We start from the raw sequence: 15,966 nt of genomic DNA, 5'->3' as shown, positions 1-15,966 counted from the left end.
TTCATGATAGAAGACACTAAAAGCATTCCAAAAATTGATAATTAAGGGATTATTGGGATGAAGGAGCTTAAAACAATCACTATCGCTTGAGAAAAACTATTAGGCAAGCTAATGGTACTAAAGATGGACAAGTCCCCAGGACCTGATGGCCTGCATCCTAGGGTCTTAAAAGAAGTGGCTGCAGAGATAGTGGATGCGTTGGTTGTTAGCTACCAAAACTCTCTGGATTCTGGAGAAGGCCCAGCGGATTGGAAAACCGCAAATGTAATGCCCCTATTTATGAAAGGAGGAAAACAGAAAGCAGGAAACTATAGATGTGTTAGCCTAACATCTGTCATTTGGAAAATGCTGGAGTCACTTACTAAGGAAGTAGTAGCTGGACATTTAGAAAATCATAATATAGTCAAGCAGAATCAATATGGTTTTATAAAAGGGAAGTCATGTTTGACAAATTTGCTGGAGTTCTTTGAGGATGTAATGAGCAGGATGGATAAAGGGGAACCAGTAGATGTCGTGTATTTGAATTTCCAGAAGGCATTCGATAAGGTGCCATATAAAAAGTTGATTCCTGTGATGAAGGGGTTGTCTGATGAAGAAAGGTTGAGCAGATTGGGCCTATATGCATTGGAGTTAAGAAGAATGAGAGGTGATCTTATTGAAACCGATAAGATACTGAGGGGGCTTGACAGGTTAGATGCAGAGAGGACGTTTTCCCTCGTGGGGGAATCTATGACTAGGGGGCATAGTTTTAGAATAAGGGGTTGGCCATATAAAATGGAAATGAGGAATTTCTTCTCCCAGAGGGTTGTGAATCTTTGGAATTCTCCACCCCAGAGAGCTGTGGAGGCTGGGTCTTTGAATATATTTAAGGTGGAGATAGACAGATTTTTGAATGGTAAGGGAGTCAAGGATTACGGGGAGCGGGCAGGGAAGTGGAGTTGAAGCCAAGATCAGATCAGCCAAGATCTCATTGAATGGCAGAGCAGGCTTGAGGGGCCAAATGGCCTAATTTTGCTCCTATTTCTTATGTTTTTCTATTCTTACCACTCGATGCGTAAAAAGATTTTTCCTCATGTCTCATTTGGTTCTTTTGCCAAACACCTTAAATCTGTGTCCTCTTGTTCTTGACACTTCTGCCAATGAGAACAGTTTCTCTCTATCTACTCTGTTCAGACCCCTCATGATTTTGAAAACCTATAACAGCTCTCCTCTCAAACTTCTCTGCCCTAAGGAGAACAATCCCAGTTTCTCCAGCCTATCCATGTCACTGATGTCCCAAATCCCTGGAACTATACTTGTAAATCTGCTCTGCACCCTCTTTAAGGCTTTAGCACCTAAAGTGTGGTACCCAAAATTGAACACAATACTCCAGTTGAGGCTGAACCAATGTTTAATAAAGGTTCATCATAACTTCCTAGTTTTTGTACTCTTTAAAGGGCTAGAAATTCGGTTCCCAGTGATAACGGTATTTTTTCGCCAAAATTACCGTTAACGCTTCGCTATGGCTAACAGGCCAGAAATTCAAGCTTTAATTTGCGCAGCAGTAAAAATCGGCATTGCACTAGGATTCGCGGCACAAACCGCGATCCTCGCCAACTTTAGTCCGAGGCCAATACTGCTGCGAGTTGGGCCTTAGGAGGGCGGAAAACCACCAAAAAATAAATTGGAAAAAAAAAATTCACAAAAACATTTACAAAACACTTATCTATCGAATCGCTGCAAAAGAATTAAAAATAAAAACTAATTTACCTTTTTTGCAGATCTTCATACTTACCGCTGCTCCAATTGGCTGCAATGCAGCTTTTTACATGTCGGTATTTTTTGTGCAAAATCCGAGTGCGTACATAGCCAAATTTTTTGTGAAAACAATATTTTGGGTCTTGCACGGCAGCGCTCCTCTCTCCAGTGGCATTTGAAAACCGCCGCCGCAACATGTCACCAAATTTTCCGCTGACCGGGTTTTGCCAAAGAAGGTGAAATAGCACCAAAATTGCCAAACTTCTCACCCTTTGCCTCTATTTATAAAGTTCAGGATCCCGTATGGTTTTGTAACTGCTTTCTCAACCTGCCACGCTGCCTTCAACAATTTGTGCGCATATAAGCACAGAACTCTCTGCCCCTGCACCTCCTTTAGAATTGCACCCTTTAGTTAATGGCCCAGAAATTCATGTTTCTTTTTCCCACAAGCGTTCGATTAAAAGTAAGAGAAAAGATGCGTACCTATCTTTTGGTCGAATGCCCGCCTGAGATCCCGGACTCGAGGCCTCCTCTTCTCGTGCAACGGAGCGCGTTCACATTGGGATGTCTGCAGGAGTCACGTGGCCTGGACACCCAATCACAGGTAAGTATTTTCTCATTCATAGTAATCGGAGTTTTGTAAATCTGAAACTCCTATTACTATGAATAAGAAACACCCCCAAACACACAAACACTACATAAAACATTGAAAAAACACCCCATATAAATACACTAATAAAAATTAAAGTTGTTAGAAATGTTTAAAAAAAAATTGACGATTTTTAAAAAAAGTTTTAATTATGGTTAAAAATAAATGTAACATATTGGGTAGGATTTTTAAAAATAATATTTTTTTTTAACTTTAATTTATTTATATTTTTGTATGTTTTTAAACTCTTACACCTGTAAAAGTAGGCCATGTGCCTGCTTTTATCAGGTGCAAAAGTTTTGAGGACATTTGCTGGGCAAGTTATGCATAAATACCACAATCTCGCCCGTGCAAATGTCCTCGCTCCCGATATGCGGGAGATCTGTCAAGCCAAAAACTTGACAGATCGGAAAAGCCGGTTTTCAGCGCATGTGCATTGCGCACTGAAAACCGGATTTTCTGATGCCTTCCCGGTTCTGCAGACACTCCGTAAGGACCCGGGAGGCAGGAATTTCTGGGCCTATATTGCTTCTCCTCATTTTTCCGACCAAATTGTATCACTTTGCACTTTTGTGTGTTATACTTCATCTGACACATGTCCACCCATTCCACCAGCCTGTCTATGTCCTCTTGAAGTATTACTATCACTATCCTTCTCACTGTTTATCTGCAAATTTTGAAATTGTACCCTGTACACCCAAGTCCAAGTCATTAATATAAATCAAAAAAAGCAGTGGTCTGAGCACCGACCCCTGGGGAACACCACTGTATATCTTCCTCTCGTCCAAAAAACAACCATTCACCACTCCTCTCTGTTTCCTGTCACTTAGCCAATTCTGTATCCATGCTGTCGTTGTCCCTTTTATACCATGAGCTTCAACTTTGCTGTCAACCCTATTATACGGCACTTTATCAAACATCTTTTGGAAGTCCATATACACCACATGAACTGCATTGCCCTTATCAACCCTCTCTGTTACCTCACCAAAAAACTCTATCAATTTAGTTAAACATGATTTTCCTTTGACAAATCCATACTAGCTTTCCTTAATTAATTCACACTTGTCCAAGTGACTGTTAATTTTGTCCCGGATTATCGTTTCTCAAAGCTTCCCCACGACTGAGGTTAAACTGACTGGACTGTAATTGATGGGTTTATCTTTATAGCCTTTTTTGAACAAGGGTGGTAACATTTGCAAGTCTTCAGTCCTCTGGCACCATCCCCATATCTGAAGAGGATTGGAAGATTATGGCCAATACCTCCGCAATTTCCACCCTTACCTCCCTCAGCATCCTCTCCGGTCCTTATTTACTTTAAGTACGGCAGCCTTTATAGTACCTTCTCTTTATTAATTGTTATCCGATCCAATATCTCAACCACCTATTCTTTCACTATGACTTTAGCAGCATCTTCTTTGTTGGTAAAGACAGAGGCAAATTACTCATTTAGTAACTCAGCCATGCCCTTTGTCTGCATGCATACATCTCCTTTATGTCCCCAATTGGCCCCACTCCTCCTTTTACTAGCTATTTATTATTTATATGCATATAGATAATAAACAGCTAGTAATTATTTGGATTCCCTTTTATGTTAGCTGCTAGACTTTTCTCATACTCTCTATTTGCCCCTCTTTTTCACTTCCCCTCTGAATGTTCTATATTCAGCCTGGTTCTCACGTATTCTCAACCTGGCATCTGTCATACGCCCCTTTTTTCTGTTTCATCTTACTTAATATCTCTTTCATCATCCAGGGCGCTCTGGCTTTGGTTGCTCTATTTTCCCCCATGGGGAAATGTACCTCAACTGTACCCAAACCAGCTGATCTGTCAAGCCAGACCATTGTTTGATTACAGTTTTGCCTGCTAATCTTTGATTCCAATTTGCCTGGGCCAGATCCGTTCTCAATCTACTGAAATTGGCCCTCCTCCAATAAAGTATTTTTATTCTAGATTGCTACTTGTTCTTTTCCATAGATAGTCTAAATCTTATGATACTATGATCATTGCTTCCAAAATGCTTCCATACTGACACTTGCCCCACTTGACCCACCTCATTCCCCAGAACCAGATCCAACAATGCCTCCTTCTTCATTGGGCCAGAAACATACTGATCAAGAAAGTTCTCCTTAACACACTTTCTTCCCCTTCTCTGCCCTTTACAATATTACTATCCCAGTCTATATTAGTCCCCCATTATCACTACTCTATAGTTCTTGCATCTCTCTGTAATTTCCCTGCAAATTTGCTCCTCTATATCCTTCCCACTAGTTGGTGGCCTATAGAATAGACCTCTTTTATTTCTTAACTCTAAACAAATCGATTCTGTCCTTGACCGCTCCAGGACGTCATCTCTCTCCAGCACTGCAATATTCTCCTTAATCAATACTGCCACCCCACCTCCTATCTTTCCTTCCCTATCTTTCCTGAACATCTTATATCCAGGAATAATTCGTACCCAATCCTGCCCTTTTTTGAGCCAGGTATCTGTTATCGCCACAACATCATTTTTCCATGTGTCTATTTGTGCCTACAGCTCACCAACCTTATTTACCATGCTTTCTGCATTCACACATGCACTGTAAACCGTTCTTTGAACTTCTTGTATTCTCTCTTAGTCTGACCCACCTAATACATACTATTTCTTACTCTAGTGCTGACTCTCTCAAACCTTTATATACCTTATTTCTACTTTCTAATGTTACATCCTGGTGCTCATCTCTCTGCCAAATTAGGTCCAACCCTCCCCAACAACATGAGCAACCACCAGCCCCCACCCCCTTGCAACATTCCCACCCGGTACTGAACCAGCCTGTGGAGCCCAGAAGAGAGGAGGGCCCAGGGGCAGCATGAGCCACACTGTGGCATGTGTGCGCAATAGGTCTATGCAGCAGAGCTGGTCTCCAGTCGTCTTGGGTAATCCTTGCCACTGGACCAAGACCTAGCTCTGTCAAGCCCATGTGGTGGCTGGTGTGCAAAGGCCACTACACGTTAAAAAATCTAAGCTAGGGCATCTTCCACCCTCTAAGATGTAGTTTGGGATCTGGAATATTAGGTCCTTCAGTGAAACACCTGTGAACTCATTCCTTTTTGGCATGGAAGCAAGTCATCTTCGCTCTGTTGAGGCCTCAATCTTTACTGGGGTAGACATTCCAAGCAGGGCCGAGGAGTTCTGGTCACCAAAAACTGGAGCTTGCATATTCTTTTTCAACAGGATCCCTGCCCGGAAACTAGCCTGATACCCATCATCATAGCCAGTCCCTCAAAGCCAGGATGACTTGCTTCCACGCCAAAAAGGAATGAGTTCACAGGTGTTTCAATGAAGGACTGAATATTCCATATCCCAAACGAGGAAGGTGGATGATGCCTGTGCTTAGATTTTTTTAACATGTGGTGGCCGCTGCACACAGGCCACCACATGGGCTTGACAGAGCTAGGTCTTGGTCCAGTGACAAGGATTACCCAAGACGACTGGAGACCAGCTCTGCTGCATAGACCGAGCGCGCACACATACCACAGTGTGGGCTGGCTCGTGCTGCCCCTGGGCCCTTGCCTCTTCTGGGCCCCACAGGTTGGTTCAGTACCGGGCGGGAATGTTACAGGGGAGGCTGGAGCCGAGGAGCAGGTACATCCATGCTGCTGGGTAGAGATCTCTAAGGGGCAGATAGGAACAACGTGGCTTGGAGTGTCGAGGGGTGATTGCAGGGAGTCGGAGGCAAACAGGAGGCAGCGACAGGGCTCACTTATCACGGGGGATGGGGGGTCTCAATGATCAAGGCAGCTTGGTTGGTGATCGCAGGGGAGGGTAAGTAATCGGTGAAGGAGTTGGTGATCATAAGGGGACGGTCAGTGATAATGGGGCGAATCGTTAATCATTTGGAGAGGGTCAGTGTTAGTTGGAGGGTTGGTGATCGTGGGGGGTTCAGTGATTGGTGGGGTCGGTGCTCACTGGGGGGTCAGGAATATGGTGATAGCAGGGCAGATCAGTAATCGTGTGGAGGGTTTGCTGATCACCGGTGGGGGAGGGGCGTGATCATGAGGGGATATTAGTAATCGTGGGGAGGGATCAGTGATCATGGGGGGTTCAGTGATGGGGTGTTGGTGATTACAGGGGGGCTTGATCCGTAATATTGTGAATGGTTCCAATTGTGGGCATGCTGATCGTGGGGGTCCGGTCACACGGGGGGGTATTCGATTGCAGAGAGGGAATCCAATCATAAGGGGAGCGCGAGGAAACAGGTTGGCTTAGGTGACTGGGAAGAAGGACTCTGGCTCCTCCTGGCTCACAAACGATGATGAAAAGTGTGGTATATTATCTACGACATCACAAACGCAGAGTCTACAAGATGGCTCTACAGGAATTTGTCATGTGACCTTGTCATGTGATGCTTTTATTATAAACATCATTAGTTGCATTACCACAGTAGTCCATTAGGTGGAGCGCTATATTTCAGTAAGGCACTTGCCTCTTCCATGCACCAGTCCTCGCCTCCCTTTAGCTTCCCAAGGCCTGGGAAACATAGCCGGCCAGGGTTAAACCTAGAAGAGAGATGAAATCTGTGGTGCGTAGCCTCAATAAAAAATTTCAATGAGTGACCAGCCTCCTGGGAGTGGGTCGGCCTCCTACCAATGTTCCCTGTAATTTTCTTTTCATGCTCAGACCCTTTAACTGGCTACGCTTCCCATTCAAATCTTTGTGCATGCGCAGTTATTCCCATTGAAAAGCCGGTGAACGGTGAAAGTAAGAGGAACCTGCAGACTGCTGCCTGCCCCACCCCCTATACCCCTACCCGTCCATCCTGGCTCTGTTGAAACCGGAAGTGGGTGGGTTCGAGGTGGGTTGGGTTTGAGTTTACGATTTTTCACATTTTTACATTCCACAAAACCCAAACCCACCCATTTTTGGGGGTGAAATTTGCCCTCATAGGATCATGCAGAGCAGAAGGTGGCTATTCTGCTGTGTCGGCTCTTGGAAAGAGCTATCCATTTAGTCCCACTCCCCTGCTCTTTCTCCACAGCACTGCAAACTTGTCCTTTTTAATTATATATCAAAGTCCTCTTTGAAAGTCATTATTCATCCTGCCTCCACTATCCTTTCAGGCAGTGCATTCCAGATCATATCAACTTGCTGCTTAAAAAAATTCTCATCTCACTTCAGGTTCCTTTGCCAATTATGTTAAATCTGGTTGTCGATCCTCCTGCCAGTGAGAACAGTTTCTCCCTTTCTTCCACATAACTGAAGTCCCTCAACATGATGTAATTCTGTTAAATCTCCTCTGCTTTCAAGGGAAGAGCAATTAAAACAATCTCCAATCTGGTGGAAGATATTCTTTATTTTGATTATTGCACATCAACTGTACATGCATCTGCCATTTCAGGTCTCTCGTTGGCGATAGCTGCTCTACTGATGCCAGTTATGGGTATGTCAAAGGGATAATCCTTAATGAAACCTGGAGCTATACACTGGACACTCAGCCAGCACAGACTTTTTCTATTTTAGGCACATCCCAATTGGCCCCGAAGCTGGTTCTGGTAGCCAATGTACTCCTTATATTGTACTCATCTCTATGCTAGCTAAAATTCCTTGGCATCACTTTTTGTCTGTGTAATGTAAATTTTGATTTAAAAAAACATCATTACCTCATCAGAGGAACTAGCTCAAAGCATTATCTGTGCCATTATGGGGAACAAACAAGCAGAGCAGGCATTTGAACACAGGAAGGAGCAGTCATAAGCATTGAACCATGTCTCATTTTCATGAAGGTCCTAACATTTGGCTTAAGAACAGCATTGCTTTTTGACTGAAGAACAGAGCATTGTGTATGTGTGTGCGTGTGTGAGGTGGGTGGTAAAGAGGGGAATCAAATATATTTAATAGAAAAATGAAGCAGAGGTTTACTGCCGAAATTATGAAATATGGATGATTAATTATAGATTATTATCCAGTGTTTGTTTATCAAGCCTGATATTTAAATTTGCTTTAAACTGGATATCAGGAACTGCAGGAAAAAAAATCCCATTCTGTTCTTAGTACATCATGTACTGGAATGCAAAGCAGTGTTTACATATTAATGCCTCTCTCTAAGGAGCCATGCACTTACATCATTCTTTTTTCTTCAGTCTACATAAGCAGTCCATTTACATCTGCCACCCTGTCACTAGGGCAGTACAGGTCAGTGAGCTTCTTTTCTTCTAGCTCCTTCCATTTCTATTCTTCACTTACATTTGTACAGACATGCAGGATTTCCTGAGCTATAAGATTTAAATAGAAAATTATACAAACTAATATCTAGTTGATTAAAAGTGTATTAATAATTGAATGCAGGGAAAAACACATGGCTGCAGAATGATGAGTTTCTCTGGAAGCTGTCTACCAAGGCTTCCTACAGTTATTATTAAGATGGAATTAATTACAGAATTAAGACAATAAACTGGAGGTGCTATAATATAAAATAACATACATCACAGTCAGTAAAAAGGTTAATTACAATGTTAATTACAGGTGGAGCTATTTAATGTATTAGGTTACAATGGAAATGCAGGTTTACTTCACCTTTCTGTATTCATCTTCAATAAAGACTAATTTTAAACAATAATTAAGTTGCTTTTCCATTTCTGCAATTGTTTTCTCAAATGATTAGATTCAGTATTGCATGTGGAAACATTGGCCTGGAAACTGCGGTTGGAGGCTTACCTTGCGACTCTGGAGCATCAGACTCTTGCGGTCCTGGGCCTGTGTAAAGGCCCACGCATCCCAGACACGCACACGCTTCGTAAGCGTCCTTGGTGTTATATATGTAAACCTGTATATACCTTGTGTAGCCACCAGAGGGCTCATCCCCTGGAGTCCCAAGGGATCCCACAATCCCTTGGGAGCACCTGTATTAAGGAGACCTCACTGGCTGGAGACACACTCTGGAGACCTGCAATAAAAGACGAAGGTCACACCTTACTTTGAGCTCACAGTGTCTAGTAATGATGAAAGTGATAGCCAGATTCCACGTGTGGTGGCCCGGTATCAATGCGGGCTTTGAGTCCTGCGTGCAAAAATGTAAATGCTCGCAGTTAAGCAATACACCCAGGGAGGCGCCACTAAGTTTATGGTCTTGGCCCTCCAAACCGTGGTCCAAGGTCCATGTCTACTATGCAGGTCCGTTTTTGGGTAAAATGTTCCCAGTGGTTGTAGATGTGTACTCCAAATGGATTCAATGTGAGATAATGTTGGCAAGCATCACTGAAAGCCTGTGGGCCATGTTTGCCTGATGTCCTTGTGAGCGACAACGGACCATGTTTCACCAGTGCCATTTCAAAGAGTTCATGACCCGTAATGGGATCAAACATGTTACATCTGCCCCGTTCAAATCAGCATCCAATGGTCAGGCAGAGAGAGCAGTGCAAACCATCATGCAGAGCTTGAAGAGGGTAACTGAAGGCTCACTGCAGACTCGCCTATCCCGAGTTCTGCTTAACTACCGCACGAGACCCCACTCGCTCACTAGGATCCCACCTGCTGAACTGCTCATGAAAAGAGCACTTAAGACAAGGCTGTTAGTTCACCCTGATCTACATGAACATGCAGAGAGCAGGTGGCTTCAACAAAGTCATATATCATGATAGCGCAAATGTGTCATGCGAAATTGAAATCAATGATGCTGTATTTGTGTTGAACTATGGACAAGGTCCCAAGTGGCTTCCCGGCACTGTTGTGGCCAAAGAGGGGAGTAGGGTGTTTCGGGTCAAACTTTCAAATGGACTCATCTACCAGAAACACTTGGACCAAATCAAACTCAGATTCACGGACTATCCAGAACAACCCACATTGGACCCTACCTTCTTTGACCCCCCAACATACGCACCAGTGCGGTTGACCACGAAGCAGAACCCATCACCCGCAGCAGCCCAGCAGGACTCGCCACACCAGGCAGCCCAGCAAGGTCAGCTGCACAGCAGCCCAGTGAGAGCCCAACAAACAATTCACCAAAACCAGCATTTGCACCGAGACGATCAACCAGGGAAAGAAAGGCCCCAGATCGACTCACCTTGTAAATAGTTACACTGTTGACATTGGGGATCCCACAATCCCTTGGGAGCACCTGTACTTAAGGAGGCCTCACAGGCTGGAGAGGCACTCTGGAGACCTGCAATAAAAGACGAAGGTCACATTTTACTTTGAGCTCACAGACTCTAGTCAGACTCTTTATTCATCCATAACAGTGACAATCACCATACATAGGGCTAGAAGTTCCGTTGCACCATGTTTATGGCTAAATCAAGCGCTACCATTTCTCATAGGTTGCTAAAGTCTGTGAGAGGGGGGGGTAGCGGCAGATCACTGAACAATATTCAGTGCAGTGCTGCCGGCATCAAAGGCTCCTTCCCTCACTTAATGGGAAGGGCTAATAATGGTTTACAACATTCTTCTTCTGATTACTATGGGGCCAAGAGAGCTACGCGACTGCCATTGCAGACCCAATCACTCTCAGAGAATGGAGGGCTGAAGTATTGCACAGCAATGAACCACCAGAAACATTCAGCAGGCACCAGACTGGTGCGAAGCATAAAGATTGCCCTGCCTGACCACCACTGCCTTTAATTGTCACTCCCCAAGCGGCCAGCTGAGGTGACAACGCCTCCTGCTGCTGCAGCTATTGACGCCCGGCGATGCAGCAGGGAGCAGGAATGAATATCACATTTGGGGCGGTAACGGGACGCTGTGCACCTGATGACGTCATGATCTATGGGGTGCAAGAGACTGAGGCGGTAAGTGTTAGCGCAAGTGCAAAACCACCAGGGAAGTTCGTGGGCATTGGTGAATTCGCTGAGCCCAGACGGTAACCCCTTAGCACCACATTACCACATCCCGCAGGCAATAATGTCTTCCCATTGTTCAGTCCCTGATACAATAAAGTTAGTATTTGTATGTCAGAGACATATGTAATTCTGTCATTAGCTATCTGCGAGTTTTCTGTCTCTCTATCTTTTATTGCGAGGGATCCAGATGTGCCATATATCTCCAGGGCCTCCTCCTCTGCATTTGTTAGCTGGACTATTTGTGGAGGGCCACCTCCAGTCCTCTCTCTCTCACTTGCATTTTACATTCTCTTCTCCTACATGGGCTGAAAAAACAGACTGTGGGTGAGTGAAGATTACGTATTCACCCGACGGATGCAGTGAAGTCGCTGAGATTAACTATCAGACAGATGCATCACATTGCATGAGGATTTGGGTGAGTGGCAACGTTGGATGAATAAACGGGGATGTGATGAAGTGCATAGAAAATGAAGGCTGGATGTTGCTGAGTGTTGAGTGGGTGTGACGAGTGATGTGATGGAGAACATTTAGCAAGTCAGAATGAAAGGGGCAGGAGCTTAAACCACAGGATGTAGTTGAATCAGCAAATTTATTCACTTTTCCTGGCCTGGTTAGGTCATTAAACCACTTCCTACAATGCATCCAAGACCTGGTCACAACGCTCCTGCTGCTCATCTCCTCAGCTACCTCCAACCATACCTTCTTGTTGAGAGCAGCGGGTTTCTTCCTACCATTCATGATTGGCTGATATTTAAATGCAAATTAAACAGATTTGACAGAATATTTTACACCTATATTAACAACACGTCAAAAGCAATCCATTGACTTCTTTAGGACCTTATGAGGATGTGATATAGTGCTACATAAATGCACATTCCTTTTTTCTTCTCCTTTGCTTTGTCACAGTTTGATACAACCTCTTCTGCTTCCAGAAGCAACAAACCTTTCTTCATTGTGATTTTATGCAGTGCACACAGTGAATTTGAAGACTCACACTGGGCTATATTGCAGGTTCACCACATTTTTCCAGGCAATTCAAAATGCCAATTGTCTGACATATCACATTTCTTGTACTTGCATGGGGCTCATTATGTCTGTTGGCCCCTCTGTCTGTGGAAGCCTTACTGAAGTTATGAACCATGTCTGCAGGGGATAGACCTGATCGCCAATCAATCATCCGGATACATGGCTCCAGGTCATGATGGCTGGTGTTGTAAATTGTCACATTATGAAAACATCATGGCAGCTTCCTGGCTATCTGTTATTCTCATACAGGATAGGTTACTGGCAATCTATACCAGCTACACGTTAATTAAATGAATGCCTTTCTTGTTCATGAACATGGGAGTGGATTCTCATACAGGGCTTTCAATGCCACATGTGTTCTCTAAATTGCATCTATCGGAACCCTCTCAGTCTATAGAACTGCACAGCTTTCTCTTTTTGTTTTACTTGTGTTGTGTGGCCCCCCTGAATAGAGCAGGAATGACCTTTGTGATGTAGTGGTGAGCTGCTGCCTGGAAAAATCCAGTGGAAAAGAAAATCAAGGCATTGGTTACTTTGACTGGTACAGAAAATGCTGTTCTTCTGCTGGAAATGGGCTGTAGGTCTTCAGCTAACCATTGGCCTATCTTCCCAATCATCACTAATGTTCAGAAAAGTCTAAGTAAGACCATCTTGGTCTGTGGACCCTGATGAGTAGATATCTGTGTGTTGGGAACAAATGACTTCCATGATGCCTCAATCCAAATGCTTTCAATTTAGCCTTTCCATCTCAATCTTCATAAACTAGGAATAGAGAGATTCTCATTGTGATATCCAATCCAATCCAAAACTGTACAGTTTGCAGAGCTAATTTAAAATAACAGTATAATTTCTGACAGAACACATGATATCCCTTTGGCGGTGTCTTCTCTAACTGTAGATTCTCAAATTGTTCAGCTGATATGGTGGAGAAATCAATGGTACTCTTTGATGGTGGATTACTGGGGTGAGGAATGCATCCCAAGGGCTGCCTGCTTTTGTGGGGAGCAGCAAAAGGAATATGGCCAAGACTGCGTGACATCAGGAAAAGACTTCAGTTGCACGTCCCAATGCCATGTCCCTGTGCATCACTGTAAAGACCTGATTGAGGTGTACAGAATTATGGGGGGCCTAGATAGAGTGGATAGGACAGACCTATTTCTCTTAGCAGAGGGGTCAATAACCAGGGGGCATAAAGTAATTGGTAGAAGGATTTAGGGGAGTTGAGGAGAATTTGTTTTCATTCAAATGGTAGTGGGGATCTGGAACTCACTGCCTGAAAGGGTGGTAGAACAGAAACCTTCATTACATTAAAAAAAGTACTTGGATATCCATTTGAGGTGCTGTAACCTATAAGAGAGAGTGGAGAGCACCAGTTCAAATTGTCACAGGACGGGAGAGTGGAGAGCACCAGTTCAAATTGTCACAGGACGGGAGAGTGGAGAGCATCAGTTCAAACTGTCACACAACGGGAGAGTGGAGAGCACCAGTTCAAACTGTCACAGGAGGGGAGAGTGGAGAGCATCAGTTCAAACTGTCACAGGAGGGGAGAGTGGAGAGCACCAGTTCAAACTGTCACAGGAGGGGAGAGTGGAGAGCACCAGTTCAAACTGTCACACAACGGGAGAGTGGAGAGCACCAGTTCAAACTGTCACACGACGGGAGAGTGGAGAGCATCAGTTCAAACTGTCACACAACGGGAGAGTGGAGAGCACCAGTTCAAACTGTCACACGACGGGAGAGTGGAGAGCATCAGTTCAAACTGTCACACAACGGGAGAGTGGAGAGCACCAGTTCAAACTGTCACATGACGGGAGAGTGGAGAGCATCAGTTCAAACTGTCACACAACGGGAGAGTGGAGAGCACCAGTTCAAACTGTCACAGGAGGGGAGAGTGGAGAGCACCAGTTCAAACTGTCACAGGACGAGAGAGTGGAGAGCATCAGTTCAAACTGTCACACGACGGGAGAGTGGAGAGCACCAGTTCAAACTGTCACAGGAGGGGAGAGTGGAGAGCACCAGTTCAAACTGTCACAGGAGGGGAGAGTGGAGAGCACCAGTTCAAACTGTCACACGACGGGAGAGTGGAGAGCACCAGTTCAAACGGTCACAGGACGGGAGAGTGGAGAGCACCAGTTCAAACTGTCACAGGACGGGAGAGTGGAGAGCACCAGTTCAAATTGTCACAGGACAGGAGAGTGGAGAGCACCAGTTCAAACTGTCACAGGACAGAGAGTAGAGAGCATCAGTTCAAACTGTCACAGGACAGAGAGTGGAGAGCGCCAGTTCCAACTGTCGCAGGACGGGAGAGTGGAGAGCACCAGTTCCAATTATCACAGGACAGGAGAGTGGAGAGCACCAGTTCCAACAGTCACAGGACAGGAGAGTGGAAAGCACCAGTTCAAACTGTCACAGGAGCATCCAGTCGTACCCCGGTAACTGCCCCCAAAGGAAGTGGAGTGTGGGAAATTGCACTCCGCTTCCATTGAGGGGTGGTAAGGCCAATTCTGTGGCGGGGGCAGGACTTCCACACTGGGGGCTAAAATTCCCGGCCCCAGAAGATTACCGTCCCCAAGATGGGAGCCTGTGCGGGGAGGCAGACGGAAGTGGAGGGGAGACGGAGGCGGGGGATGGAGGGGAGAGTGGTGGAGGTGGGGGGCAGAGAAACCCAGGGTGGGGGACGGGAGGGGCCACATTGCAGCGGAGGTCTGGGGGGGGCGAAGTGTGTTGGAGGGGTGGGCTGGGGGCTCTGTGCCTCGGTACGGGGAGTGTTCAGAGTGGGGTGGACGGGTTGACTACGCAGATGGCGGTTGGTGGATGTGGTGTGGTTGGTGTCGCGGGGGCCTGGCTCCGGGGTGGCCGGGGCTGGGGGCACGACATCCGGGGGTGTTCGGCATTTAGGAAGGATTCTGACGGGACGGGGCGGGTTGGGTGCGGGGGGAGTGTTCCTGGTGTTGGGTGGGTTCGGAGCCGGTGGGGGGCACGCTCTTGGGATGGGGATTGGGGAGAGACTTCTTCACTCAGGGAATTGTTGGCCTGTGGGGTTCCCTGCCGCGGAGAGTTGTTGATGCCAGTTCATTGGATGTGTTCGGGAGGGAGTTGAATGTGGTCCTTGTGGCTGGGGAGGTCGGGGGGTGTGGAGGGGGGGGTGCTGTTGCTGGGGTGGGTGATCAGCCATGATCTTGTTGAATGACAGTGCAGGCTCGAAGGGAAAGAGCTGGAAAGTGGGATTAATCTGGATAGCTCTATGTCGGCCGGCACAGATGGGCCGAATGGCCTACTTCTGTGATGTAAATTTCTATGATTCTATGACCATGACTCCTGAAAATGAGAATAGCTACATTTGAAAAGCATAGTTTACAACTGTTAAACCTGATACATATCTAAATACTTACAATTCTATAATCCTCTTACCCTTTGCTGTAACTTTGTTATACCTATTCATTTTGCATTTGTTTCCATTTTTGGGTTCTCTTTTGTCTATGGTAAGGGGATTTATCTTCTAATTTTTCACCAGTTTGGTTTGCCCTACTGGTTCTGTCATCCTCAGTCAAAAGAGTGACCAGGCGATCAGCTCCCTGGACTTTTCTGCTATTAACAGGTTATTTAGAGGTGCATTGCTGCAGACTGCAGTCAACTATACTGACAGTTGTTTATTACTTGCACTGAGCATTGGTACTCCAACATCCAACTTCTTCTAGTCTTTTTTCATTTGTATTTATGAAACTGCTTAATCAAAATGAATATGA

The sequence above is a fragment of the Pristiophorus japonicus genome, chromosome 4, assembly GCF_044704955.1.
Source record: "Pristiophorus japonicus isolate sPriJap1 chromosome 4, sPriJap1.hap1, whole genome shotgun sequence".
Classification (NCBI taxonomy): domain Eukaryota; kingdom Metazoa; phylum Chordata; class Chondrichthyes; family Pristiophoridae; genus Pristiophorus; species Pristiophorus japonicus.
This window is presented reverse-complemented; position numbering follows the sequence as displayed.